Raw genomic sequence first — 27,827 nt, 5'->3', positions numbered from 1 at the left:
CATGGTAACTGCCAATATAAGGAGAAAACCTGTTAAACTTTTAATAGATGCTCATGCAGATAGGTCAGTAGTTGCCCAGCCGGTGGCCACACTTGCCAACTGGAGAGTTCTCAGTCTTTTCCCTAGGTCCAGTAATTCATATACCCCCAGTAATAATAAGAGTTGGCCAGTTTATTTGAGATAATACCCACTGGCCATGGAAGATTTAAAAAAAAAAAAAAAAGGGGGGATTAAATCCCATGAGTAAGAGGCTTTGCTAATGGACCTACAAAATGTTCTAACTAGTCTTTTTATAAACTTTAAAATGTTATGACATTCTGGATCCTTATAATGTCTCAATAACTGTTCAAAATATTAGATATCAAATCAATGGTATGTAAAATGCTGAGGCCCCCTGGAACTTATCTTTGTGATTATTTGACCCATACATGTTTAATTGTTTCTTTGCCTTTGTTTCCTCTAGACTTAAAGCTATTCCACCTACCCAAGTGAAAATGCTCATGTTTATTGAAGGCCTTTAGGTAGAACCTCTGGAGAGTATCTCTAACTGCTGATCAACAACTACAACCTTTTTCATCCTGAAGAAACCAGGGTGGTCATCACCCATGGTTCTTTCCTGGCAGTTCAAGTTACTTTTTAAGAGAGGGGAATGTTGAATTAGATAGAAATATTCTAGGCAGTCATACAGGGCCAGGCCCTCAAGGAGATAATATGGAAGACAAGGTGACTTTGCAACTTGGGTATATATGGGCCAGACCTCAAAACAAAAGAGGAAACAACTACAGCTACATATTTTCCTAGGGATGGGCATCAGGGATTGATATTCTAAATAGGTATCAATCCCCTTGAAAAAGCCCAAATGAGTCACTAACCCAACCCCCAACAGTAAGAGACTCTGTCTTGTATTCATGCCTGCATGCTACATGACTGGATTCCTCATTTGGTACTAGATTTAATCAATTTTTCCTGAGCAATGGTGCTTGTAATCTCGTTGGTTGACCATAGCTTTGTTCCACATCATGCCCACCTAAGCAAGTTCCCATGTTCTCCACCACCTTAGACCCACCTCACAGCCTGGTTTCACACTATAAAATCCCCAGAAGAGACAACTTCCTGGGGACCACCGCTCAGGATCCCCCTCCTGTCCCTCTCTTGGACAGAAGCTTTCTTTCCTCCAATGAATATATTCTGCTTATAACCTCCGTTTGTTCCTGAAATTCATTCTTCAGTTTTAGAGAACACGAACTCATCCCAGGTACGTTTCAGGTTAGGAGTTTCACTTTTTCCCCTATATCATTTGGAGGTCATCCACCTGAGATCATTTGTTTCCTATATCACTACTGTCATTTAAGTTAGAAAAACTTTGCCCCCTGGCTTTTATCACCCTGAAAAATGTTTTGGCTATGGAGCCACTTTTTGTGTTATGCTTTCCTGTGGTGTGTGTACACTTAAAAATAGATACCCACCAAATATGTTGCATTTCTCATTTAAACATCATGACAAACCTGTAAGATCAATATCCTGAATCTCATTTTATAAAGGAAATACCATAACTAATCAAAATGAACAACTTTCTCAAGGTTAGGAAATGCAGATTAGAGAGTCAAATGAGCCCTGCCTTTCTCTGCAGGGCTACTTTCCCCCCAGTCATCTGACTACTTGGAAATGGAGGTGCATGACACCTGCTAAGGGGTCCAGGAAGATGTTATATTGAGAAAGCCTGAGTTCATGAGAACACATATTGATCTTTTTCAAGGATTATCAGATGGATTTTTCTTCACATAAAAAGGATTCTGTGACAAAATGTGCTGCAAAACAAAGAGAGCGAAGGAAAAGGCAAATTTCAGACATTTGACAGAGCTTTTGAGAATGGCACCTCTCTTGTTCTGGCTATTGCACCAACCCATGAAGACGAGTTTGCTATCTGGAAATATTGAAAAGAGAGAGATTTTATTATGTAAAATACAATTGCCACAGAAAGCATTGTTGAGAAGAGAACCTTATAGAGATACCTTTCCCAGCTCTTCATTTCATCTCTTCATTCTTCAAATCTGCCCCCTGCCCTCAGACTCCTTGATCATTGGAAACCTTAACACCTTGAACATCTGGCAGTGAAAAAGTTCCCAGAATCTTTGTCTTCTAATTATTTTGGAGATGTTCATGAGAACAAGTAAGTAAGACTGTGTGTCCTCAGGATACCACCACCAAGTATAGATTTGGGGAGAGCAATAAAGTTACTATTTGGGCCAGCCAAACAGCTCAGCAGATTAAAGCACCTGCTTAGGCAGGCACAGGGGCTGGGGATTCGATCCCCAGCCTGCCATGCTGGCCCTGCTCCCAGGGTGCACTGAGACAGTGATCGAGATGGCGTGGTGGTGCACACCTATAATTCCAGCACTTGGCAGGTGGTAAACAGGAAGATCACTACAAGTCCGATCTACATAGTGAGACCCTGTAGACCCTATAGACCTTGTACTAAATACAAAAAAAGAGAAAAAGAAATTACTATTTAACTGGCTTGACTGCACACAAACAATCATATATACATTAGGAAAAAAAAAAAAGAAGAAAAAGAAATAGCATTTTATTGCTTGGTGCTATTATACAAAAGAAGATACTTTATAATACCTTATTTTTATCAAGAGCAAAATTAATCAGCAAAATAATTTTCAAAAATATATGAATACACAAACTCTGGAATGAAAACCAAAATGCTATAAAGAGAGTTATGCAAAAGTAGGTGAGCCCCACCTGTCCCCCAGTCCTGCTCTGCCATACCACTCTTCATTCCTCATGCTTCAATTTAGATCTCTAGCATAGCATACAAAAATAGCATTGAATTTGAAGTCCTAAAGCCTGATATAATGAGCCTGGTGAAAGTGGCCATTTGTTCCTTGGTCTCATATTGTTTGTGTGGTAACTGAAAAGTCCAGTCTAACAGGTATGATCAAATGAACAGGACTGTACAAATGAACAGGACTCTGTACCACTGGAAAAGTTCATTCAAATTCTGAAGTGCTCTTATCAAGATTCCACATTTCTTTCAGATTTAGTTTATTCATCTCAAACATCATTAGTAAGGTATAAACTAAAGGATCTGTTGCATAGAATAAAGTATATTAGGAATTACTTGTGTTAATGATCAACAATATCAACAATAGTTGAGTAATGTTTAAAGTGAGTGGTGTTTACTTGAAATATTTATTATCTTTTCTCAGTGAAAGTCCATTCAAATGGGTCCAGCAGTCATATATCAGAAGACAGAAGTAGTGTCTTCAGTTTAGGGCAAAATCCTTTTAAGACTTTGCAAGGGTTTTAAGGAAATCTATTTCCAGATCCTCAAGTCTTTCCTCATGTGTTTTCCTAATGCTGGCTTTGCAGTCAATGTCCCTGTTCTCAACCACTTCTCCTGACACAAATTGCACCCCATATAAGAAATGTTAGTTGCTAATTTTGGAATTTTTCTTTGATATCTTTGCATCTTTGGAGCAAAAAAAAAAAAAAAAGAAAGAAAGAAAATGTCAAAATACACATAGACTCTATTTTGAGGATTTCCTTATTATTGGAGCTCAGGAAAAGGGTGATTTGAATTTGGATGACCCTATAGTGACAGGAAATCTCAAAGTACTTGAGCTCCTGGTTGAGCCCTTGAAAGAAATAATAGTCTTATATATCACTGTGGTATGAGGTTTTCAGTTCTTCTGGAAAAATACTCAGGAGGGGAATAGCTGGCTTGACTGCAACCTCCAATCTTAGCTTTTTAAGGAATCTCCACAATGATTTTCATAGTGGTTGTACCAGTTTACACTCCTATCAAGAGTGCAAAAGGGTTCTTTCTTCTCCACAGCCTCTCCAGCATTTGTTTATTGGTTGATTTCTTGATGTTAGCCATTCTTTTTCGTATGAAATGCAATTTCAGTGTTGTTTTAGTTTACATTTCTCAAATAGCCAATGATGTTGAACATTTTTTCATACATTCACTTTCCATTTGTATTTCTTCCTCTGAGAAGTGAATATTCATCTCAGATGCCCATTTTTTGGATTGGGTCATGCATGCTGGCCAGGAAACTCATGCACATCATGTGGTCCCCAAACCAGGTGTGGTGGCACAGCGCTGGGGAAGCTGAGACAGGAGGATCACTATGAGACTGAACTGTGTAGCAAGAGCCTGTCACAAATAAATAAATATTTAAAAAAAAATAAAGAGTGTCATAGTACTGGCTTCAATACAACTTGGGCCATGAGCCCTTGCTCAGTAGCAAAAAGATAGGTTGGTGTGATTAGCAATTTTTTTTTTCTGGAACCAGGGATTGAACTCAGGCCCTTGCACTTGCCAGGGAAGCACTTATTCCACTGAGCCATCTCCCCAGCCCCGTGATTAGCAATTTTATTTTAAGATTTGTCACGCGCTGTCCCTTGAACGAGAGCACACAACACCGGCACGGCAATCCAAGCTCTTTATTGTTCCCGTTCACAGCAACCGAAGCCTCTACACGTCCGCTCAGCCGCGGCTCACTACTTGTGCTTCCTCCGGATCAGGGAGGCGCGAGTATATATGTAACACGTAAACCAATCAGGGCAAGGCAGATTCAGACAGGGGATAGGTTGGCGTCACCAGTAGCTGGGCAAGGTTGATAACAAGGAAGGCTGTTTACAAAGTATAGCAGTCAGGAAGCAGGAAATGGGCGCCATCTTAATAACATGGCTTGGGCGCGGCCCCCAACAAAGATTAATATAAACTTTTTTCTAATGAGAATATACATTCCTTTATGGAATTTGTAGCATAGATACTATTTATGTCATTGTTTTAATTTTTTCTGAACAAGGATACAGTTAACAAGATAAAATATTCTAGAAATTTTTCTTTGATGTAACATGCCCTGATGAGCTCCTAGATTTTACAGCAGATTTGTGAAGTCCTAGTGAAGGAGCAATGCTCCGTAGGGCTCCTGGATTCCTGACCTGACATCCTTCTGCTAACTAGCGCTCTTTCCTTGCTTCTCTTTGCTCCCTTTGCCTCCTCCTTCCCTATCCCTCCAGGCTCCCTGAAGTTTTCTTTGTGCCAGTTGAATAATGGCATGTCTGCCATTCCCCTTCGGTAGCCAAATACTTTTTTTCTTATTAACGTTATCAAGTGTCACTAACACTAGCTGCTCATGAAGTGCAAAATGAATGCATTTCCAGCTAAAGCTGCCTCCAAGGTGCTAACTCCAAAGAAAACTGTAACAGGAGCATTAATTTGCAGGAGAAATTGCTCACCACAAAATGATATTCCACTTTCCCAAACTTGCTAGCTGGAAACTTGCTTAGTATGAGTGAGGTGCAACTTGCGAGAAGCACACTTCTTGGTAATATGTCCTATTTCCTGTAAGTCTGAAAAAGTTTCATTTATTTAAGAACTTAGAAAATTTATTCAGTCAATTCTCTTTGAAGGGGTCCCAGCTTTCTCAATACATTTTATGCTAAATATGCTTATAACAGATGCAAGTCTACAATGATGTAAATGTTATTTTACCTCGGTGAGGTGTCACTTCATAAATTCCTACAAGAACAGACTTCTGGGTCAACATGAATTTAAAATTTATAAAAATCTGGGAGGTTGAGAGAGTTTTTTTACCAAGATGGCACCGAAGGTGAAGAAGGAAGCCCCTGCCCCTCCCAAAGCTGAAGCCAAAGCAAAAGCTTTGAAGGCCAAGAAGGCTGTGCTGAAAGGCTTCTGCAGCCACAAAAAGAAGAAGATATGAACGTTGCCCACCTTCCACCATCCCAGGACACTGTGGCTCCGGAGGCAGCCCAGATACCCTTGGAAGAACACCCCCAGAGAAACAAGCTTGACCACTATGCCATCATCAAGTTCCCCTGACCACAGAGTCAGCCATGAAAAAGATTGAAGACAACAACACACTTGTGTTCATTGTGGATGTCAAAGCCAATAAGCATGAGATCAAACAAGCTGTAAAGAAGCTCTATGACATCGATGTTGCCAAGGTCAATACCCTAATCAGGCCTGATGGAGAGAAGAGAAGGCATATGTTTGGCTGGCTCCCAATTATGATGCATTGGATGTTGCCAACAAAATTGGGATCATTTAAACTGAGTCCAACAGGCTAATTCTAAATATATACTTTTTTCCCAGTAAAAAATAAATAAATAAATAAAATTTATAAAAATATGAATGTTTCACTCCTTTGTAACAAATGGAGCATAAAGAGCATTTGCTAAAGTCCCCCCAAAAGGAAAATGGTTTAGCATTCTCTACATTATGAATCTGTGATATATGTTATTGGAAACTGACAAGGTACAACAAACATAGCTTTGTCTATGTCAGAAAAATTATATAACTGCTTATAAAACTTCACTTTTAGCTTTATTAGGATAATGTATCATAAAATTTGAGAAATGGACAATGAAACAAAAATAAAACCATGACCAGCTCACAAGTCAGAATTTTAGTCTGAAGGAAACTCAGAGTTGGTAGTTTCCTAAAGACATTAGACCTGACCCCTGATCTCATTCGCCCAGAGCTCTGAAAGGATCTTCCGGACTAGAAGACTACACAGGAAGTAAACATGTCAGAAATTGTCACTCCCCTTGTCATTCAGAAGAGCCATCTGCTCCTGAGTTAAAGCCATTTTCTATTAAATTCACCAGCATGCTAATTAAAGAATGACTGGAGGACTCTGCCACTGCCAGATGCTATGAAGATATATCATTGTCTTTTTATATGGTTAGGCAAACGTTTAATTAAACCTGCAGCTGCTGTCTGCTTTATCCACCAGCATAGCTAAATCTCATTTACCTGAGAAAATCATTTCGTATTAGTGTCTTTCAAGGGGTAAAACAACTTAAAACAGACTTTGATCAAATATTTAATGTCTTTGTACATGATTTAATTATACACATCAGTAATTACATGAGGGCAACTTGAACCTAACATTCCTTGGGGTTCTGGATGTGTGTTCTGGTAACTAATAGAATGTTACTTCAGTGTAAGCCTTATTCACAAGAGTACAATTACAGAAAGCCTCCCATTTAGGTCTGGATGGGAGCTCAGCCTGTGTTTATTATATTTGACTGGAGTGTAGGGACTTTAATGTATTTGACATGCTTTCTTTGAGGAAAGTTAGGTAAGTCAGAGAGGAGATGAAAATGGAATGTGGCATTAGGGACAACTTACTATGAAACTTTTGCTAATAATGATCATGACTATCAGTCACTGCAGTGAGTGTCTACTGATCATTTCTTCAAAAATATGCAAAACCATTCCTTTCTATAAGAGTGTTGTTTGAACTTTGGACTTCAGCACATGCTTTTGCCTTTTAAGTTCATCCTTCAGAGCACTACATTTTGATCAGCAGTGAATTCCAGCAGAAAAGCAAGCTGCATATCATAAAATTAAAAACCAAACTGTAACCATTAAGGGATGCCACCCATAGGTGAAAACAGTTGTTTTAATTGAAGCTTGTGAAAACTGGGTATAATTCCTTTCATAGATGGGTTCAAAGTTTGTTTTGAAGATCCAGTGTAGTGCAAAGGGAAAAAAAAATAATGTTGAAAGTTCTAGATTTGCAGAGAAGTGAGTCTCAGCTGCAAATTTCTCTGCAGATCCTGAGAAAAGAAAAAGCCTCCAAGCGGAGGTGATTTACGGTCCTGCTGCTTGGCACCCAGACTAGAGTGTCATAATGGCAAATCCTCTCAGATTTTGCATGACACAATCAGAGGCAAGATGTGTAGTAAATACAGGGTGCAAAGCAAGCAGCATTTACCTGGATTGTGCTGCCAATGTGGCCCACAGCCTTTGGGGTTCTACTGGCTCCTTCTTCCCTGAATGAGTGGCATCTGAGTGACTACTCTCCAGCCATGGTTGAAGCATCAGTTCCCTATACACCTTACAGCTCCAAAGCTGTCTCCTTCCCAGAAGAGCTGAGAAGAGATGGAACAGTGTGGTGAGTATCGAGGCTTTCTTTTTTGCTGAGGAGACTGAAAGATTTTTGCTTGGAGAAAACATATTTCCATCTCAATCCAGGAAATATTTTCTCATTCTCTTAATTGACAGCTTGGGCCATAGAGATAGCTCAGCAGTCTAAAGCGCCTACTTAGGCAAGCTTAGGCAAGTGCACAGGGATCGTGCTTTGATCCCCAGCACCACATGAAAGGCCATCCCCACCCTCAGAGTGGGCTGAGCTGGCCACAAAAAAAAAAAAAAAAAAAAAAAAAAAAAAAAAAAATCAACAGCTTGGTACCTTACCAACTAACCCTAGAACACTATTCCTTATCTCACCTGGGAATAAAAGGGACTTCTGACAATAGTTTCTGTTTCCTACAAAAGCAGTAGGCATAAAGGGGAGGTAAAAAAGAGAGTTTGGGAATGGAGCACTGCTTTGTGTGCTAGTAGTTCTGGTGGGATTTGATCTAGTCCTTTACAACAGTGTCACGTTGTGTGGCTCAGAAGTCTGTGGAGTTCCCTTTTGTCCTTTTCTAGGTGTTATAACTGGTTCTTATTGTTTTTGTATTTGAGAATATTCACTGTCCTGTCACATCCCCAGGGCTGTATTTGACAGCATGGGCCATAACCACCAACACTCTATTTCCTTTTCTGTTACATATTTAGGAACAAGCCAGTGCAGCAGCTAAGGAGGTAAGCTGCACTGAATTGTAAGGAAGCCCATGGCATAACACAGTGGGAAGTAGCAGTGGTAGATAGTCCCTTCATGCCTGTTTTGTTTTATTTTTATTTATTTATTTTATTGAGAAACAAATATCAGTGAGACACTTTCCAAGCTGATTAATAGGACATTTTCAATAATTAATACATTGTACTTTGTTATCTTCTCAGCAGTCATCCACAGCACAAGAAGCAGCCAGGACATCCCGTCCAAACACTACTACTACAAATCCTTCCTCTCACTGAACCAAGCGAAAGCCTGCTCTGTTTTAAATAAGTCCTCTGAGTGTCTTCTGTTTAAAAGAACCAGAGAGGGCTATAGAGGTAGCTCAGCAGTCTAAGTGGCTGATGGAAAGCACAAGAACATGGGTTCCCTCCCTGGTGCCACTTGCTATACCAGCCCAAAAACCGGTATGGGGCGCATGCCTGCAATCCTAACTCTGGGGAGGCTCAGACAGGTGGCTCACTATGAGTCTGAACTGCATAGCAAGATGCTGTATCAAATAATAATAATGATGACAATAATAAAACTGATCAATCAAGAGGTTACAACTTGACTCAGGCCTTTTAGATTTTGAACCAATAGCTTTCTACAACTTAGAAAGAAGCATTTTTGGATCAACAAAAATTTAAGATTTAAATAAAAAATCTGAATGTTTCATTCCACTAGGGAAAAAATGGAGCATAAAATCTGTCAGAGTCTCCACCAAATGAACCTAAGAGGGAGATGGGGTTTAAGTTTCCCAAATTGCTAAGCCTGTAAACTTAGTTCCCATTGGCAATAGTCCAAGAAAATGTGTGTTGTAAAAGCAGCTGCCCAGTGCATTCTGTCTTGGGTACATGCTGGGCCTAATGGCACTACAGCACTAAATAAAATAGGATACTACCTGTTTTCTTTTCACCAGGATCAACCCATGCAGGTAAGTTCTTTCTATAGAGGAATTAAAAAGTAGAAGAAATAAAATATTCTTGCACAAATTTCTATATTATCTCAAAACATATAAAGTAAATGGATTCTTTTTTTCTTTTTTCTTTTTTAGTAAATGGATTGTTAAAGATCTAATTCATTATAAGAAGTACATTTCAGAAGCTGGGAGTGTAGTTCACCAGTATAGCATGTGGTTAGCATGCACAAGGCCTGGGCTGAAACCCCAATACATGTATATGTAGTGAAATAAATGAAGATACTTTCATTATCTTGCAAGCCAAGTGAAGAAAAAGATTAACTCCCAATGTTAACAGTCAATTACAGAGACATAATTGAAAGTATATTAAACTATATTGTGCTCTTAATTTATAAAATGGCACTTAGAGACCCTGCTTAGGAGGAAGTGGCTTAGAGTTGATTTTCCATTAATGGGGTTATTCAGTTACACTTTCCTGAGATGATTGGCTTTGGTTCAGGATGCCATTTGTAACTGTGTATTATGACACATTGTTTGGTCTTACCTTATTAGTGCCATGTGCTAACCAGTGGAAATGTGCAGTTAAGATAAAGCAATAATTTGTAGAAAAAACATTTTTGTATATTGTCAGAAAGGCCCCCAGCTGTCGCTCTCAATAATAGTCAGAAGTAGCTAATTCTGAAATGTTTATTTTTTTATTATTTTTTGGAGGTTTTAAAATATTTATTTGAAAACCAAGGTCTGTGAAAGAGCACACCAAATGGTCATGTGTTTTCTCTTCAGTCAGAGACTTAGAGATGAGTTCTTGAGGTGAACGCACAGTGAGGCCACATGCATGGAGGAGCTTGTCCTGCTGGTCCTGTGAGGGCTCCCGCTGCGCTCTCCACAGCCAGCCGTGCTCCCCACAGCTGGCCGGGCTTTGAGTGGCCAGAGCCCATCTGGTCCCTTAGTTATCGATATACTCAAAGGGCTCTGGGGGCTCTGGCTCTTGCTCTTCCTCCTCGATTTTGGGGCCATGTGCTGCCACAGGTTCCACCAGCTCCTTAATGTCTTCGCTGGTGTCCTTCAGAATGATGATGCCTCAATGGACAGTGGCTTGAAAGGTTGGTATCTACAGGTCTCTGGCATGGTGAGGACCTTCAGCTGGGTGGGCATAACTTGGGCTGGGTTATCTAACAGCTGGAAATTCAGCTCAGGTTCCTTTTTCTTCTCTTTTTCTTCTTTTTTCCTCTGTTTTGTCCACTTCCATTTTCTCTTCCTTTTTTTTTTTTTTTTTTTTTTCTTTTTCCTTCTTTTTGGCTTTGGCAGTAATAGACAACACAGCAGTAGAAACCTTTTCCTTTTCTTTTTCTTTTGGTACTTCCACAGGTGCAGGATATGCAAATGTGGACGGTTTATAGTTTGATTTATACTGAACCTTCGGCATCTTTAAATCCTTGTTTAGGCTGATGACACAGGTAGGGGTATAAGCCAATGACAGAAAGTGTGAGAGAGGAAACCAGAACCAGAACTGGGTAAAGACAAGGACGCCAATCATAGAAAGCCCGGTGTGTGTGTGCCCATTTCTGGACTGTAAGGAGATTGCAACATTATGGCCACCTGCATCTAGTATGCCCTGGACCAGAATAGTGCCAAACTTGGCCATAACATCATCATGCTTATCATTGATGCCTTTGGAATACAGCTGTCAGAACTGCTTCACTTTTGGACATGTGATCTCAGTCTGCTGGATCATGATGAGCGCGGAGGCTATGAGAGCCCCTTGCCTCATGTAGTTCACAGGGTCATTTGTCATTGGTTCTAGCAAATTAATAGCTTTCTTGTTTCCTGTACCAGCACAGCAGATGCCCAGGGCCATCGTGGCTCCATAGTGCACATGGGGGTTGTAACTCTCCTACAGCAGAGAGACCACACTGGGACACTGCTCAGGGGTCCTGAATAGAATGAAGCCAAGTGATTCGACTGCTGCCCTCCTAATATCATCATTAACATCACTGACAGCAACATGTAGCAGGCATCTAATAGCTTTGTTGTTACCAGAGCCACAATAAGCCATGGCCACTGTATACATTCCAAACCTTCGAAGAATTAGGTCCTTATCCCGACAGAGAGACTCAATGAGTGCATCAGCCTCTTCCATCCTCCCATACATCACTAAGGCAATGCCCACGGTGAGACCACGCAGGATCTTCTCATGCTGGGTTTCCTGGGCATAGCCAACCATGTCTTCAATAGCCTGGGCATTTTTAGAGCCCAACATAACCAAACCTAGGGCCAGGCCAGCTGCTTCTCCTGTCACAGCATCATCCTGGTAAAGGTTGTTTTTTTTAGCAAATCATAAACATCCTGGAGTGCAGTTCCCATGGCAGCCAAACCAAGGGCCAGGCTGCCTCCATGCTGAACGATATCGTTGCTGGCATTCTTGAGCTGATTCAGCAGGTAATCAATTATGTCTCCACCATGATTGGCAAGGATGAGCCTGAGTGCACAGAGCCCCCGCCTTCCTGGTAGGCTGACTCTGGAGACGTCTCTTTGGGAAGGTAGGTTGCCATTAACTGCAATTCTTCCTTCTCATGACCCTTATGAATTATACCCAAACTGGCTGTAGAAGTAAATTTAGCTCAGTTAGTGGCTCTGGCCAACCATTCCAAGTTATCTCTAAGAAACTAGTCACTGGTAGTCCTACAGTGCATGAAAGAGTTTGCTATGACAGTTGCTGTGTGGCATACTGAATTCCGTACTGCATCCTTTGTGTTTTTTTAGAATCATGAGGTCTGTGTTATTATTCCGTATTAGAAATTGCAGATGTAACTCAATAGCCATTTCACCACTTAAAATTTTAATCATTTTCAAAGTCTGGTCCTTGGGCTCTGGGCTCGCATCTGGTGTTTTTCCAGCCTGTCTTGTCTTCTCTCTACATCATCTCACTGTCTTTCTCAGAACCTGGAACAGTGCCTGTGTTGGTGGACCCAGGCATAGAGGCAGTGGGGGTGCCCACAGTTACAAGATTCTGGATTACAGAGGACAGAAACTGCTGGCTGGCACTTTCATACAAATCAAAGCAGATCTGATAGGCCATGAGGAGGTTGTCTTCCTTCACCAGTTTTTCTAAGATGTCACTCAGAGCTAACAATATGAAGCACTGACAAACATTGATGAAATCAGGTTTGTCCAAGTTCATGTAGATTTTAACTAGGACTCTCAGTACTTTATTCTGGAACTGTTTATTCTGCATTAAAGACATGCAGAGCATAAGGCTATAAGCTAGCATTCCCGGGACATCATTCGATTCTAGTATGGTCTTCTCAAAGACTTCTAGTCTTCTTGTCTCCAAAGTGATACCGATAGCCTGCTTATACTTGCGATCATCTAGACATCGTTGGAACATTTTATTCACAATGCCTTTCAATCTCTAGCCAATTGGGCTTTTTTTTTCTCCTTTAGGCAAATCTGCATTTTCCACACACTGCTTGGCATAATGATCAATGCATTTTGCTATAATAGTCTCCACATACTCAGAATTGTCATTGACATTGAAGAGATCACCTGCTCCAACAGCATAATTCAGAGACTCCTCAAAAGCTCCCAGGCGATAAAATACTTTAGATGCCACTAAGGCTACAAACTGCCGACTCCGGAAACCTTCATCTTCATACAAAACTTCTATTTTGTCTACAGACTCAGAAATTTCTGCCCAGAAGTCATTGGCAACTGCATTCAATTTGTGTAGTGCAAATTCCTTAAGCTGTGATTCTTCATCCAGAAGAGAACTAATTCCAGCGGCTGAGGTGATCACGACTGCACCCCGCACTCGCCAGTCCGCTCGCTCGCTGACCCGGCTGTGCTCTTCTCAGTCAGCCCAGGCCCCGCTAGGTCCGCTGCGCCGCCGTGTTTCTCAGGAGCACTGCTCAGTCCTCTGAAACATTTCTTGAAGACATTATCTAACCCTCACTACCTGCTAAACAGCCCTATTGCTCAACATCGTTACTTTAGGGGTTACAGATTCAACATGCATTGGGAGGTGGGGATGTGGCACAGTTCAGTCCATGGAAGAAGGAAGGAGGGCCAGCGAGATAGCTCAGCAGACTAAAGTGCCTCCTTAGGCAAGCTTAGGCAAGTTCATGAACCGTACTTCAATTCCCAGCACCACATGCTGTGCAAGCCCCGCCCCCAGGGCGTGCTGAGATGGCAACTGAGTCCAGGTGTGGTGATGCACGCCTGAAATCCCAGTGCTGGGCAGGTTGAAAAGTAGGAGAATCATTATGAGTCTGAGCTGTATAGTGAGACCCAGTAACAACCAAACATATTGAAAAAAAAAAAAAAAAAAAAAAGGAAGAAAACAAATGCAGTACTTATAAATGAGTTTCTAATAAATGTGTACTTTCCTTTATCATGATTTTTAATACCATCATGAATATGCAAAGATGCAAAAAAGGTTTAGGCACATTTTTTATAGTTGAAATACTATTGCTATAAATATGCTAGAATGTGTTTTGGGGGGCAATACATATAAGAGTGATTGTTAGGTTATAGCCTATGCATACATTCAGGCCCAGCTTTTCAAAGTGGCAGTAAAGGTCAGGTAGAAAGTTGCACTATTGGGTTGAAAAATTTTAAATGCAGATAAAATTATTTCCATTTTTTTCAATGAGAAGAAAATGCTCACTTCCCACCACTGGGATATATTTATATGTGTATATGCATTTTAATTTTCCTTAATTTAAAAGATGGGTGAAACAAATGAAATTATTATTGTACTACATATATGGATATTATTAAATTATTAGTAAGTGGCAGTCTCCTTGTCTCGGAATTGAAAGATGATTCTCTAAAAGTGCTCCTGTCTGTAAAGTTGCTAAGGAAGAACACTACGCCTCCTCGTCCACCCAAAGGTGCTTACTCGGGAGTAAGGCAGGCCATACCATACAGAGGTGGGAACGTCCCCAAACTGGCTTTTGGTTTCAGTAGTGAGTCAGGCTGGGCTGTGTGTGTGTCTTCATGGAAGGAAGCAGCTGATGTGTTGGGCTAGTATTGCTCCTTGCCATGGCCACAGCTGAGCCCAGAGGAGCGGGCTGTGAGACTGTGGAGCTGGGCTATAGCACCTCTACTAAGGTCTGTGTGACTCCAGAGAATATGCTTTCCTAAAACATACTGCAAACAGGTCGCTCTTACAAACCACAATCTAAATTTGGCTGTTCTGTTCCTTACACAAAAATGCTTTGTTCCTTCTGCGACAAGCTGTGCCAGCATATGCATTTTCCACCCCTCCTTCAGTCCTGGCATGTATGGAAAAAGTAAATACTGAAGACTCTGTCAGCTTCCTGCCCTTTGTTCCTCTCCAGCATGGGCCATTCCAGATCCCTGTTCCTTTTCAACCTTGTTTCTTACTGTTTCTTTTCACTGTGCACCCTAACATCTAGCAGGAGGTTGGGGTCTCACTGCAGTAGTCCCTGAGAGTTTTGTCAATAAGCAATAGTGCCATTCATTAAAATTGGCATTTACTTTATGCTGTTGATGTCCTGATTTATATTTTTGCCCTGTTGGGTATCTCATCTTATCTGACTTAGTACTGATTTTTTTTTTATTTTTATTTTTATTTATTTGAGAGAGAGAGAGAGAGAGAGAGAGAGAGAGAGAGAGAGAGAGAGTGGTGTGTGTGTGTGGCCAGCTCAGCCCACCAGGGGGCGGGGCTGGCTGGCATGTGGTGCTGGGGGATTGAACTGCGGTCCCTGATGCTTTGCCAAGCTTGTTCTAAGTAGGTGCCTTAGACCACTGAGCCATCTCTCCAGCCCCAGTACTGATTTTGATATAGGAAAAATACAACTCTTGATCTGCTGAATTTTTAGATTCATAACATCATGGAATGATGTCAAGAATCAAAGGAAGTAATTAGGACAGTTTTACTAGAAATATGGGAAGAATAGCTCTTGAATTTCCAGGAGAAGTCCTGGATGGGTGGTTTATCAGCTGCTTCCTTCCATGAAGGCCCTTTGTAAGAAATAATTTATACAGCAAAAGCACAATAGGGGTATGACATGGGTCAAACTATAGGCTTACAAATATAGCTGCTTATCTAATATTGATCCAATGTGGAAACCAGACACGCACCAAGGGTATATAGCTAGCATTATTAGCTTTAATTTATCTATAACTTCTAACATGGACATTGCATATGTATCTGGGCTTTCTGCACAGGAGAGTGCTAATTACAGTATAATCTCAAGTTGTTGTTTATCCCAAAGGGAGGCATGAGGGCTGGCCATTGTGTCTCCAGTGTGAGGTGTGGCCTCTGCAGATGTGGCTGCAGCCACAGTCTTGATGTTTTAACTTTTTTGTGCTGTCTTCCTTGAGGACCTATGCCTCTTCATATATTAATGTCAATCTAACTTCACTCCTATAATACTTTGAAGACAGGAAATCCGTATATAAAATTGTCATTTTCCCAGAGAGGAAGTTTGTTTATTTGCTTGTTTTTTAAATACATATTCACTGTATAAATTATTTTCACATTTATGGTGGTAAGTTCCATTCATTTATTCACAGCTTCACCTTTGCTTGAGGATTTTTGCATCTATATTTATTAGAGAGACTGGCCTGTAGTTCTCTTTTTTAGTTGGATCTTTCTCTGGTTTTGGAAGCAGAGTGATACTTGCCTCCAGGAATGAGTTTGGGAAAACTGCTTCCCCTTCAATTTCACTAAAGTGTTTGAGAAAAGTTGACATTAAATCTTCTCTTAAAATTTCTTTTTAAAGAATTCTGCTGTGAGGGTCCAGGGAGATAGCTCAGTGGAATAATAGCTCCTGAGTTCAAACCCCAGTACTGAAGGAGGAAAAAAAAAATAAAGAATTCTATTGTGAATCCACTGGGACCTGGGCTTTTCTTTCTTGGTACTTTTTATTACATTTTTTAAATTTCATTTCTCATTATTGGGTTATTCAGAGTTTGTATCTCTTCTTGACTCAGCTTTGACATTTCATATATATCTAGGAAACTGTCCATTTCCTCTATGTTTTCCATTCTGTGAGAGTAAAGATTTTGGAAGTAGATACTGATGATCTTCTGAATTTCTCTAGGCTCTATAGTGATTTCACTCCTTTCATTCTTTATTGCATGAATTTGGGGTGTTGTTATTTTTCTCTTTCCTTTTTTTATTAGGTTGGCTAGGAATTTATCAATTTTATTTATTCTTTCAAAGAACCAACTCTTTGGTTTGTTTATTCTTTGTATTATTTTCTTCATCTCCAATGCAGTACTTTCTGCTCTAATCTTTATAGTTTTCTGCCTTCTTTGGGTTTTGTGCTTGACTTTCTCTTATTTTTCTCAAGGTGCAGCATAAGATCGTTTATTTGGGCTTGTTCAATTTTCCTAATGTGCAAATTTACTGCTGTAAATTTTCTTAATATACCTTTTGTTGCATCCCACAGGTTTCGGTAAATTGTATATGCATTTTTGGTTATAAATATTTTTTAATTTCTTTTTTAATGTTATCTGTGACCCACTGCTTATTTAGGAGGTTGTTATTTAATTTTCATGTATTTATGATGTTTTTGTAGTTTCTTTTGTCAATAGTTTCCAATTTCATTGCACTGTGATCAGATAGTATGCAAGGGATAATTTCAATTCCTTTGCATTTACTTAAGAGTGCTCTGTGTGTTAGTATATGGTCTGTTTTGGAGAATATCCCATGTGGAGCTGAGAAAAATGTGTATTCTGTTGCTGCTGGGTGAAACACTCTGTTAAAGTCTACCAAATCACTTTCTTTCTTTTTTTCTTATGTATTTAGTACAGGGTCTACAGGGTCTCACTACACAGATCCAATCATAGCGATCCTCCTGTTTTCAGCCTGCCAAGCACTGGGATTATAGGCAGGTGCCACCATACCCAGTCTCATTTGCTGTCTCAGCACTCCCCAGGGGCAGAGCTGGTACAGCATGCCAGGGATTGAACCCTGGCTGCCATGCTGTAATTAAGTAGGCACGTTAGTCTGCTGAGCTATCTGACTGGCCCTAAGTCACTTTCTTCACAAGTTTAGTTTAGTCCTGTTATTTCTTTGCTGAGGTTTTGTCTAGATAATCTTTTTGTGAGTCTGGCATGTTAAAGTCCCCCATTACTATTGTATCATTGCCCCTTGCTTTAGAGAACAAATGACTAAAGACTTGATTTCATAAAATCCAAGTTTGAAGCTCTTCTCCATCTTGCCTGAGGGAGTAGGGTATGGAAAGGAAGGTGGGAGGGAGGCTGAAGGTCAAGCAATTTTTATTGTTCAAAGGAATGCATTGCAATATGCTCTCTTGGAGCTCTGGGGATTTATATATCAGAAGGATTGCTGGAAGCTTAGGTTTGCATATGTGGCACTGTTTGGGAATGCTCATATGGTGTGTGCTCTGCTGTGCCTGGAACTGACAGCACCATCTGTTCTGTGCTTATTGAGCAATTGGACTTAATTGGCCCTTCCCCAAATACACACATACACACAAATACACACTCACACACACACACAAGCAGGCACACACACACACACACACACACACACACACACCTCCTACCTCCAAAGTCACTTGACTTGACTTTCCTCTGCTTCAGGGTTTAGCTTCAGCAGGAAATTTGGATGAGTCAAGCATTAAAATACACTCCTACTGGTGTCCTCCTCTCTCATGGAGAACTGTGAGGTCCAAGTGACTGGTAATTATCACATGCATTACAAGGCCAGATGGCACCAGTGGAAAAAATTCCTTATGAGGAAGCACGCTGAGAGGGCACTCCTCTATAAGTCAGACCAGGCAATAAGACAGCAATACGGAATGAAAGACCCAGCTTTTGAGAAATGTTAATTAGAATTTTAACTGCGGCTACATATGCATATTTGCTTATTGCTTGGAAATTCTGTCTTTCTTCATATAATCATTGTCATCGTCACCAAATAAAGGGAAATAATGGTGTGATGTTCCACAGGTGCAGCTGTGCTGTGCGAGCTCACATGCCCTGACTAGAGACAGAGAAGTCAAGCAGCATGATTAATGAGCCACAGGAACAGAGAACATATGCTCAGGATTTCCGGGATTATCTCAATTGCAAGTAATCTTATTCTTTCAAAAATAGGACTAAATAAGTGTCTAAAAGCAGAATAATATAACTTAGTTTTCATATAAGCCTTTTTACAAAAAAGTTTGCAAATTAAGAAAAGTCCTATTTTTTCAGATATAGAATCCTTATTTTAAATTTAGAAACATGTAATCATCATAAAGGCAGCCCTGAGAATATAGATATATGTTACTGTTATTGTTCGTGGGTAGATGGAAGCAGAGATCAATTCCAAAGATATTGCATATTCTGACAAAAATCTCCCAGGTAAAATGTAACAAGCATTCTTTTAAATTTGTTACCTAAGCTTATAGGACAGTAAAAAGCAGTTCCTGTGAGGCCAAAGTGAAAAAGAAAACAGAAAACCTTTGAACTCAGCTTGTAAACTGACACTAAGGTAGGCCTTCATTTGGGTGAGGAGGGTGCTTGTTCATTTGAGGAACAGTTGCAGATTACTTAATGGTTAACCTGTAACACCAGGCTGAACTGAGCCAGCGTGGATCTGAGTGGAGAATCAGCCTGAGCTGTTCTCACTGTTGGAGGAGCTTGGGGCCTCACTGTCACTGAGGACAGTCATAGCTCTCTTTGGGGGAGCTCTTGTCCTTGCCTTGAGTGCTGCCTCTTGGTTCCAGTGCAGATCTCTCAGCCTGGTGGCACAGACCCTTCACCCACCTGCATAGACTTTCTAGCCTCTACCCCTGGCTTTCAGGCTATATCAGTGTAGATCCTTGATCCAGACTTGCATGAACTGTTGTGGATTCGTGACCTTGAAATAGGTTTGCGCAAGACTCTGCCATAGGATCCAGGCCCTCAGTGGATTCTTTGGTCTCTCATACACTGACAGATCTATTGCACTCTTCTGCATTTGCCCTCTTGGGTGAACATTTTATAAAACAATCCTATAAATTATGTCTTGTATTAAATCTATTCTATTGCAAATAGACAAAAATTCCAAATAGGCTATTTACACACTCAGGAAGTATCTACACAAAATATATAGACATTGCAAAGGGAAAATTATAAATGTACAGTGGAACATCCTAGTAGATACTATCTTAGTCAAGGATCATAATTACTTTTATAATGCAGCCAGTTCTCTGTATCTGTAGTTTCCCTTGCCATGGATTCAACATAAAGCAGATTGAAAATGTTTGGGAAAAATTTGCATCTGCTCTGAACATGTCAGTTTTTTTTCTCAGTATTCCTTAAACAATAGAGATAACAACTATTTACCTAGCATTTATATTGCATTACTTCTGAGTAGACTAGAGATAATTTAAATTGATAGGAGGATATATACAATTCATATGCAAACATTGTACCATTTTATATAAAAGACTTGAACATATGTGGATTTTATTATCTGTGGGGGTACCAAAGGACAACATTACGTGTATATTGACAATGAGAGACCATCACTTCTCTGACAACCTTCACAGTGATTCTTAACTTCAGTGTAATCATGACCAAAAAATAAATAGCTGATAAAACCAGTTTGCAGAAATAGTTTCCAAATAGCTAAGCAGTACTCTTGAAAAAGTGTGGAAGTTGTAAAGAATAAGAAAGAAAATAAGGAGCGATCCCAGATTAGATGACACAAAGGAGTCATGATGAATGCAGTGTGAGCTCCTAGATTATATCCTATAGGAAAAAAAAAAGAAGAAAACTGGATGAAATCAACATTCTATTTTTTTATAATTAACATTAGTTTATAGTAATTTTTTGTTCAGATCAAAAATTCCCCCAAAAGACTCATACTGCTTGTAGGTGGGCTTTTGGAGGTAGGTTGGATAATGAGGGCTTGCCTCATCAATAAATTTTAATTCACCAATGAGTTCATAGCTATATGTCTACTTGGAGGCAGGGTGTGTTAAGAGGACATTAATACAGAAAAATTTAACTCCCAACCTGTTGAGATCAAATGTGCCAAGTCCTTGGTCTCACAGCCTTGTGGAATGAGATTGCAAACTCACAGGGGAAGTTAAGAAAAAATAAATAAAAGAAGAAGAATAGCTCCTGGCCTTCCAGGAGGGATCCTGAGGGGTGACCACCCAGGCTCTCAGTCAGGGGTAATTTACATGACAAAAGCACCTTGTGGGTACAACAGTGGTTCAAGCTGCAATCAAGCTAGAGGAGTAGAGGTACAGTGGCTTAGTTAATATGCATCTGATAGGGGAATGAGCATGTAGCAAGGGTGTATGGACATAACAAAAGGTTTTGGGAGAGGGAGGGGAGTGTGGTCCTGGGTGCTCTGGTCACCCACCTGTGCATCTGATGCCTACCTGGACCAAGTGCTGCTAATGATAGTACAATTTCAAATTGGTGCTCATCTCTAGGGAGACTTGCAGGCTGCCTATGCAGGCCCAGTTCTCTTCAGATATGCTTCCAGCACAACCTTGATGTCTTTATTTTTGTGTTTCCTGGTTTGAGGGCCTTCTAGTTGCTATCTACCTCAGCCTTCCACAGTCACTTGGGCACTGGGAGATGCCTGTGAAGGGGATGTCTTTCCTGTGGCTGTCATCTTGTTCTCTCTGCTCCTAGCATCCATGAGGTGGGCAGCTTTCTTCCACTGTATTCTTCTGTGAGGCTGCTTCCACCCCAGAGCCAGGCAGCCATATAAACCTCCAAAGCCATCAGCCCACAGGAATCCAAGGTATATGTCAAATACCTTGTCTCAGGGATGGAAAAGTGACTAATGCAACAAAGCTGACTTTTATTTTGATAAATGCATTGTGATTCTGTAAGATATTAACACAGATGAAGGGAGAATGACAACTGTACTGTTCTTGCAACTCTTTAAGCCTAAAATAATCTCAAAAACAGTAGCTGTTCAGAAGAGACAAACAGATACCAATATCCTTGTTGCACTGTTAAAGGAGATCAAATCCAAAATTAAAAACAAAAGCAAGAGCCAGATGTGATAGCGCACATCTATCATTGCCTCATTCAGCAGGTTAAGGCAGGAAGATCTCTATGAATTCCTGGCCAGCCTGGGCTACATAGTGAGTTTAAGAATGGCCTGAATCACAATGCAAGACTCTGTCTCACAAAACAAAAACAAACAAAAAAGCAAGAAAAAGGTGGAATCAAGCAAAAAGTAAAATAAGGAAGATGAAATGGGAAATAAAAAGTCATTAAATTTGGCTGGAATAAATTATTAAGCACAAAAAGTGGGCACCTTCCTCTTAGTCTCCTTCTTTGACACAACTGAATAAAACTAAACTCCATGGGCACAGCACCCTTTCGCTTTCCCACCTCAACAAATCACTGCTAACTGCACTCAAAAACCCAGAAGGAAGTTGTCAAAGAAAAAGGCACTATCAATAAACCTACAATATTTGAATGCAATGGAATACCCATCTCTGATGAAACTAAACTAAAAAGGGGGATATAAATGAAGGACCATTTTGTAGTAAAAAAAATATATATGTACATACAAAGTAGGATAGATATACAGCTACTTTCTCTTAGTTCAGTGAAAAGAAAGATTTGTACTAATAGTGTTTAAACAAGATATCATGTTTGCATCTTGTACTCTGAATAACTGCTATGGAGAAAACAACATGCAATGTATTAATCATTGTAACTGTCTAATCATTGTACTAATCTGATTTGAAACTGTCTAATTGCTATTTCTTTCCCAATAAAATTAAAAAAAATCCAGTGGCCTGAAATCTCTTGGAAGTGGCTGCTAGTTCCCTTAACATAACTGTGGACAGAGAGTGCAACTTAAACAGAACCATAAAAATTATAAGACATTCAATAAGCCCCAGTCATTAAAGGCTGGAAAAGCAGGAAATAGGATAATATGATTCAAATGAGCCAACTCCAACTCCTGTTATGTACATTCAGTCATGTAAGCCAGTTGCTCCTTCTATTTTAACCCATATTTGAAAAAGGAATTTGGGAAAAAGTTACGGCATTGTTGGTTGGTTCTGGAAAGTGTTACTACTTTTTGACAATTTGGAAGTATAAAATGGGAATTGGGAGTGGAACATAGGAACATTCTGATCTCTGACTTCAGATATAAGTGAGCATCTCACAATTTTCTACTTTAATACAGTTAAGTCCCTGACTGATAAACAGTCTGTCCCCAGAGAATATTTGTAAATTGGATTCATTCATGGGTCCTACAAAGTGACACTTTTAAACAAACATTCAATGTAAAGAGTGAAAAAAACACAAACACACAAATAGGTAAGTATACTACTTTCACTTTTGCAGTTACTTTAAAATGGTGGTACAGGGTTAAGGTTAGAGTGAGCTGCTTCCACAGTTGGTTAACATCTACTAGTATGTGTAATGCAAGTTGTGTTCGCATCTGTGAAAGTTCACAACTCGAATGTTTGTAAATCAGGGACTCACCATACCTAACACTAAGGATACAAATGCAAGGATGGAAACTGTTAAATGCATCAATAAATAACAGCTATTGGGAGCTCGGTGTGTCTTTACAGATACCCGAGTCAGCCTGTCACCTCTGGTGTGCAGAAAGTGAGGTCTAGAAAAAGCAGACTTGGCTAAAGCAAGTCTCTCGGTGTGGTAAGTCTCAGGCTTACATCACCTGACCTGTCAGATGAGAACAATATGCAGACCTCAAATCTCTAACAGCCCTTAAGAAGTAATACGAAGTAGAAATACAAGTAGTGCCTTTGCTGAGCAGGTCCACATGAGTCATTTTACTTTCTTGCAGAGAAAAATTGTGCTTCTTTTCCTTTTTAATACTTTGAATTTAACTTCCAAGAGAACACACAAAATGATGTAATCCACCGAGAAACAAACAGGAAGCTTGCACAAAGAAATGAAACGTATCTTGTACCGAGGCAAGCGGGAGATGCTCACGCTGTCTTAGATGCTGTGGTACTGCTGCAGAAGCGTCCTCCAGAGTTCCACAAGGTACCGACTATAAACCATGGGCTTTTCAGTGGAGCAATAAGATAGTTTGAAACAAAGTGTATTTAGGTCATATTTTTCTGATGATACCTACCCCTAATATCCTACAAAAATAAGCACGCAAAAGGATAATGCAGCTTACCTGTCGCATTATCTGAAACCAAGTTTTCATTGTCCTTGTGAGCACATTCACTCAGAGAGAAGGACTCAACAAACAGTTGATAGGAGGCCACATGTGTGGCCTGGGAAAAACATTTTCTATATTTTTTTCCTTGTCCTAAGACTTCACAGGAGACTGTACAGGCTTACACAGCATCAACTAAGGTTGATGCTGCAAAAGGTATAACACAGAATAAAAATAAAATATCTTGATAACAAAAGAGAGTACTAACATGTAAAAACAATGAAAAAACAGATGAAATACATCAGAAAATACTTATTTTCAAAAAGCCAGCAGACATCTTTACTTCAGACAGTGTGGTCAGAGTCTGGATTTGGAGTATGTGTTCATGGCTCGGTTCCCAGGTTGCAGTATTACTGGGAGGAGGTAGAATCTTTAGTAGGTGGGGCCTAGCAGAAGGAAATGAAGGAAGGAGGAGGCGAGGTTGGCTTGTTCTCAAGAGGTCATCAGTTTGTGGCCTCTTCTGTCCTTCTCCTTGCTTCTTATGTGTCATGAAGTAAGAGATGTGTGCTGCTACCATGATGTTCTGGCGCAGGGCCAAAGTGAGGTGCTCAGTCGACCACAGGCTGAAATTCCTGAAAGCGTTAGCCAAAATAGACCTTTTCTATTTTCAACTAATTTTTTAAAATTTTAACTTTTTTATTAGTGTATGCTTATAGTAAATCCCTTGTGGGGAGTTAATACATGTACATAGTGCATCTTTATTTGTTTGTTTTTTTGTTCATAACTTTCCCTTTCCCTCTCTTCTTCCTCCATCGTTCCTATTTTTTTCAACTGGCTATTTTGTCACAGCATTGAAAAGCTGACTTAATGTAATATGGTGCTAAGGTCCACTGTCACCTTCACTGTCTTCAGCACTTCTGAGGAGATTAATAAAGCTCACTTCTGGGCATGTGAGTGGGCTGCACAGGAGCGACTTTGGGTGCTACGTCTGATTGCTGCCCCTTCCTCTCTGGTCTTGCTCCCCCATTCTACTCCCAGCTGTCCTCTACCACCCCTTTTAGCCATCGTGAACTAAATGCTCTAAAAGTGTACGTCAAATTAAGCTTCTTTTCCTTTAGGTTGTGGGTGCTGGACAGTGTCTCAGTGATAGGAAAGCTGATGCATACAGAAAATTAGTACCAGAGGGGGGGGGGCACCATTTCTTAACTATATCTGACCAAAGGGTTTAGAAGCTTTTGGAACTGGGTTGAGGTAGGAGTTTGGAAAGATTTGAAAATACTCCCTAGAGAAGCCCTGGCGTTCTGTAAACAGAGCTTGACTACTGCTCTTGACAGAGCAGTTCTAGTCAAGTCTCAGATCAGAATGTTGATAGCAGTGAAGACAACAAAGGTCAGTCAAGCTGATGATGCAGCTTACCTAGCACATTATCTTAAATCAGCTTTTCATTATCATGAGGAACACATTCAGTGCAAAACCAAAAAAAAAAAAAAAAAAAAAGGACTTAACTGGCAGTTGGGTGTTACACACTCTAGCCAAAAAAAAAAAAAGAGAAAAAACAAAAAAAAAAAAAAAAAAAAAAAAAAGGTCTATATTTTGCCCAAGTCCTAATAGGAGACTGAGACTAAGTGAGGTAGACTAGTTGATCTGGCAGAGGAAATTCGGGGTTGCCCAAAACACGGCATGCTAGTTGCTTCTAGCTAGGAGGTACTGAGAAATGGTGGCGAAAATCGTAGCAAAAACTTGTCCTTTGTACAAAAAGACATGCAAAATTGTAACCAAATCAGGTATGGTTGCTTAAGAGATTACCACTGTTAAAAAGAAACCATGCCCGGCATGATGGCACACACCCACAGTTCCAGGAGGACCCTGGGAGGCTGAGACAAGGGGTAAAAGGCCAGGTTCAAGGCCAGTCATGGTAACTCAGTGGCCCTGATACCACGTTTGTTGGCACAATTCTTTTCAATTCCTTGATTTCTCCCTTTTGGAGTGGAAATGGATGCCATGCGCCTTTGTGTTTTAGGACTGTGCAACTTGATCTTGTTTTTTTAAAAAATAGAGCTACACATAGCTAAGAGTTTGCTTTCAGTCTCAGAAGAGACTTGGACTTTTGAAAAATGCTAGAGGCTAGTTCACTAGATAGTTGTATTATATTAAGCAGAATTATTAACTTGATTGAATATTGAATTGATGAAGGGTGGGATATGATGATTAAGCTCAGTTATTGATTTCATCGACTTGGAAACCACTAAGAGAATTAGTAAAGTGCTTTTGGATCTGTCTGGCTGCATCCTGGAAGAGTGACTGGGCATACTGTAACTTGTTCCTGACCTCTTCCTTTCTGGCATTGCTTCCCTTCTCTGCTTCAAGCTGCCATCAACTAAGCAGCTTTGCTCGGCCGTGCCCTTGCATCGTGATGTCTCTGTCTCAGAGCCAGAGGCCTGTGCACTGAGCCCCTTGAAACCACAAGCCAAACTGAGCCTCTCTTCTTTTAAAATTTGGGTGTTGGCTATCGTATTCCAGTGATAAGAAAGCTGAATAATACCGTAACACACAGAGTACACTTAATACTAAAGAATAACAGAATGCCCATCTAAGTGATCAATCTGCACTCTAGGCTGAGCTGCTTTTCCTCACTACTTGCTTCTTTTTTGGCTCATTCCGACTGGCATTTTTTTTCTCAAAGCTGATTATTCCTTTTAATCTTCATTGTGCATTTTTACTTCCTGAGCCATATAGGCTTGTGTCCATGGAATTTATCAACTTCTCTAGTCAATAGGATTGTAGAAAAAGTATGAATTACTTAATTCTAAAAGCTCCAAGTAGACACAACTTTCAACCAACAAGAGTTCTCCCTATATAATCAGATGTATTATCTTCTGTCCCCCTATTTTATTCTCAGTCCTTATTGTTCTTATAACCAATTAAGATTACTTTTCCCAACTCTCTGTACTAATCTCTCAATTAAAAATGATATGACTTCATTTTAGCATCTAGAAAACTTGGGGAATCAGACTTTTAATCCCGTGGTTCTAGGGAGGACTCAGGAGCTACAGCTGGGAATCAGACACGAGACAGCTCTTACAGTCATTCTTGACCTACATAAGGAACAGGCACTGGTTCACAGGAGACCTGCAGAGGTACAGGAATTTGCCAGGGAACATATTTAGTCAGTACCTGGTGCTCAGGTGGCACCAGTGCAATTTCACATTAGGTCCATCTGAACCAAAATTCTGTCTTTTTCCCAAGTTACTTCTGTTGATGTAAAATTTTGATTTCCGGTGAAGCATTGTTTTTCTTTTTGTGCTATTTATGTCTCCAATGCTTTGTGTGACTGCAATTACAAGTTCCAAAAATTACAGCAAAAGAGATGCCCCTGAATAATTGCATACTTAGGATGGGTGCTGTATTCTGTTTTCTTCACAGAACCTCAGATGCCTCATGTTCTCATCAGGCCCTGCAGACACGAGATAAAACTTCCACATAGTGATGTGTCTCCTCACTTGAAAAGGGAGAGCAAGATGGTGAACCTGACCACATATTAAGCTGTGCTTGACTAAGTAGTAATATAGCGATAGTCTTTCTCTTTTCTGTTGTATGTAAGTTAATTCAGGGATCATACAAGTCATATTTGGGAGCTGATGAGAGCTGCTGCCACGATGGAGAAACCTAGACATTGGTCAGTCCTGCCATCTGTCTCCTTTCTCCATCTCCCTGCAGTGGCCAATATGACCTGTTCCAACAGTTGACCTTGACGTTATACCCCTGATTAACACCTGTCATATTTCTACCACTTGAGAACTCCTCAACATGAGGAGTTGCTGGGTTGTGTTCAGTGAGCTAATCTGAGGAGTGACATGGATGAAAAAAATACATATTTTTTTTTCTTCAAAAGCTCCCGCAGTAAGTTCTCATGCACAGTCAGGTTTGAAATCTTCAAGGGAAAGGGTCAAACCAAAAGCACTCTGAAAAGCCCCTCCTACTAGTGAACTGAGAGGTGTCCTATATTTCTTAGGACTGTTGAGAAATCATAAGATGAAGACAAAATCAAAACTTAGTAAATTCAGGGGCCTCCTTGATTTAATTCTCTGTACAATCCCAGAGCCACTCCAAGAATCCTGTGTTCCAAACATAGGGAGCTATTTATCACCCTCTAAATTTA

The 27,827-nt window shown here is 40.2% G+C and overlaps 1 pseudogene; it reads right to left on the bottom strand.

Annotated features, from left to right (window-relative positions):
* Positions 1–10,514: 10,514 nt before the first annotated feature.
* Positions 10,515–27,827, bottom strand: part of LOC101566395 — a 26,276-nt pseudogene continuing 8,963 nt past the window's right edge.

The sequence above is a fragment of the Octodon degus genome, unplaced genomic scaffold (genome assembly GCF_000260255.1).
Source record: "Octodon degus isolate 3935 unplaced genomic scaffold, OctDeg1.0 scaffold00216, whole genome shotgun sequence".
Classification (NCBI taxonomy): domain Eukaryota; kingdom Metazoa; phylum Chordata; class Mammalia; order Rodentia; family Octodontidae; genus Octodon; species Octodon degus.
This window is presented reverse-complemented; position numbering and strand designations above follow the sequence as displayed.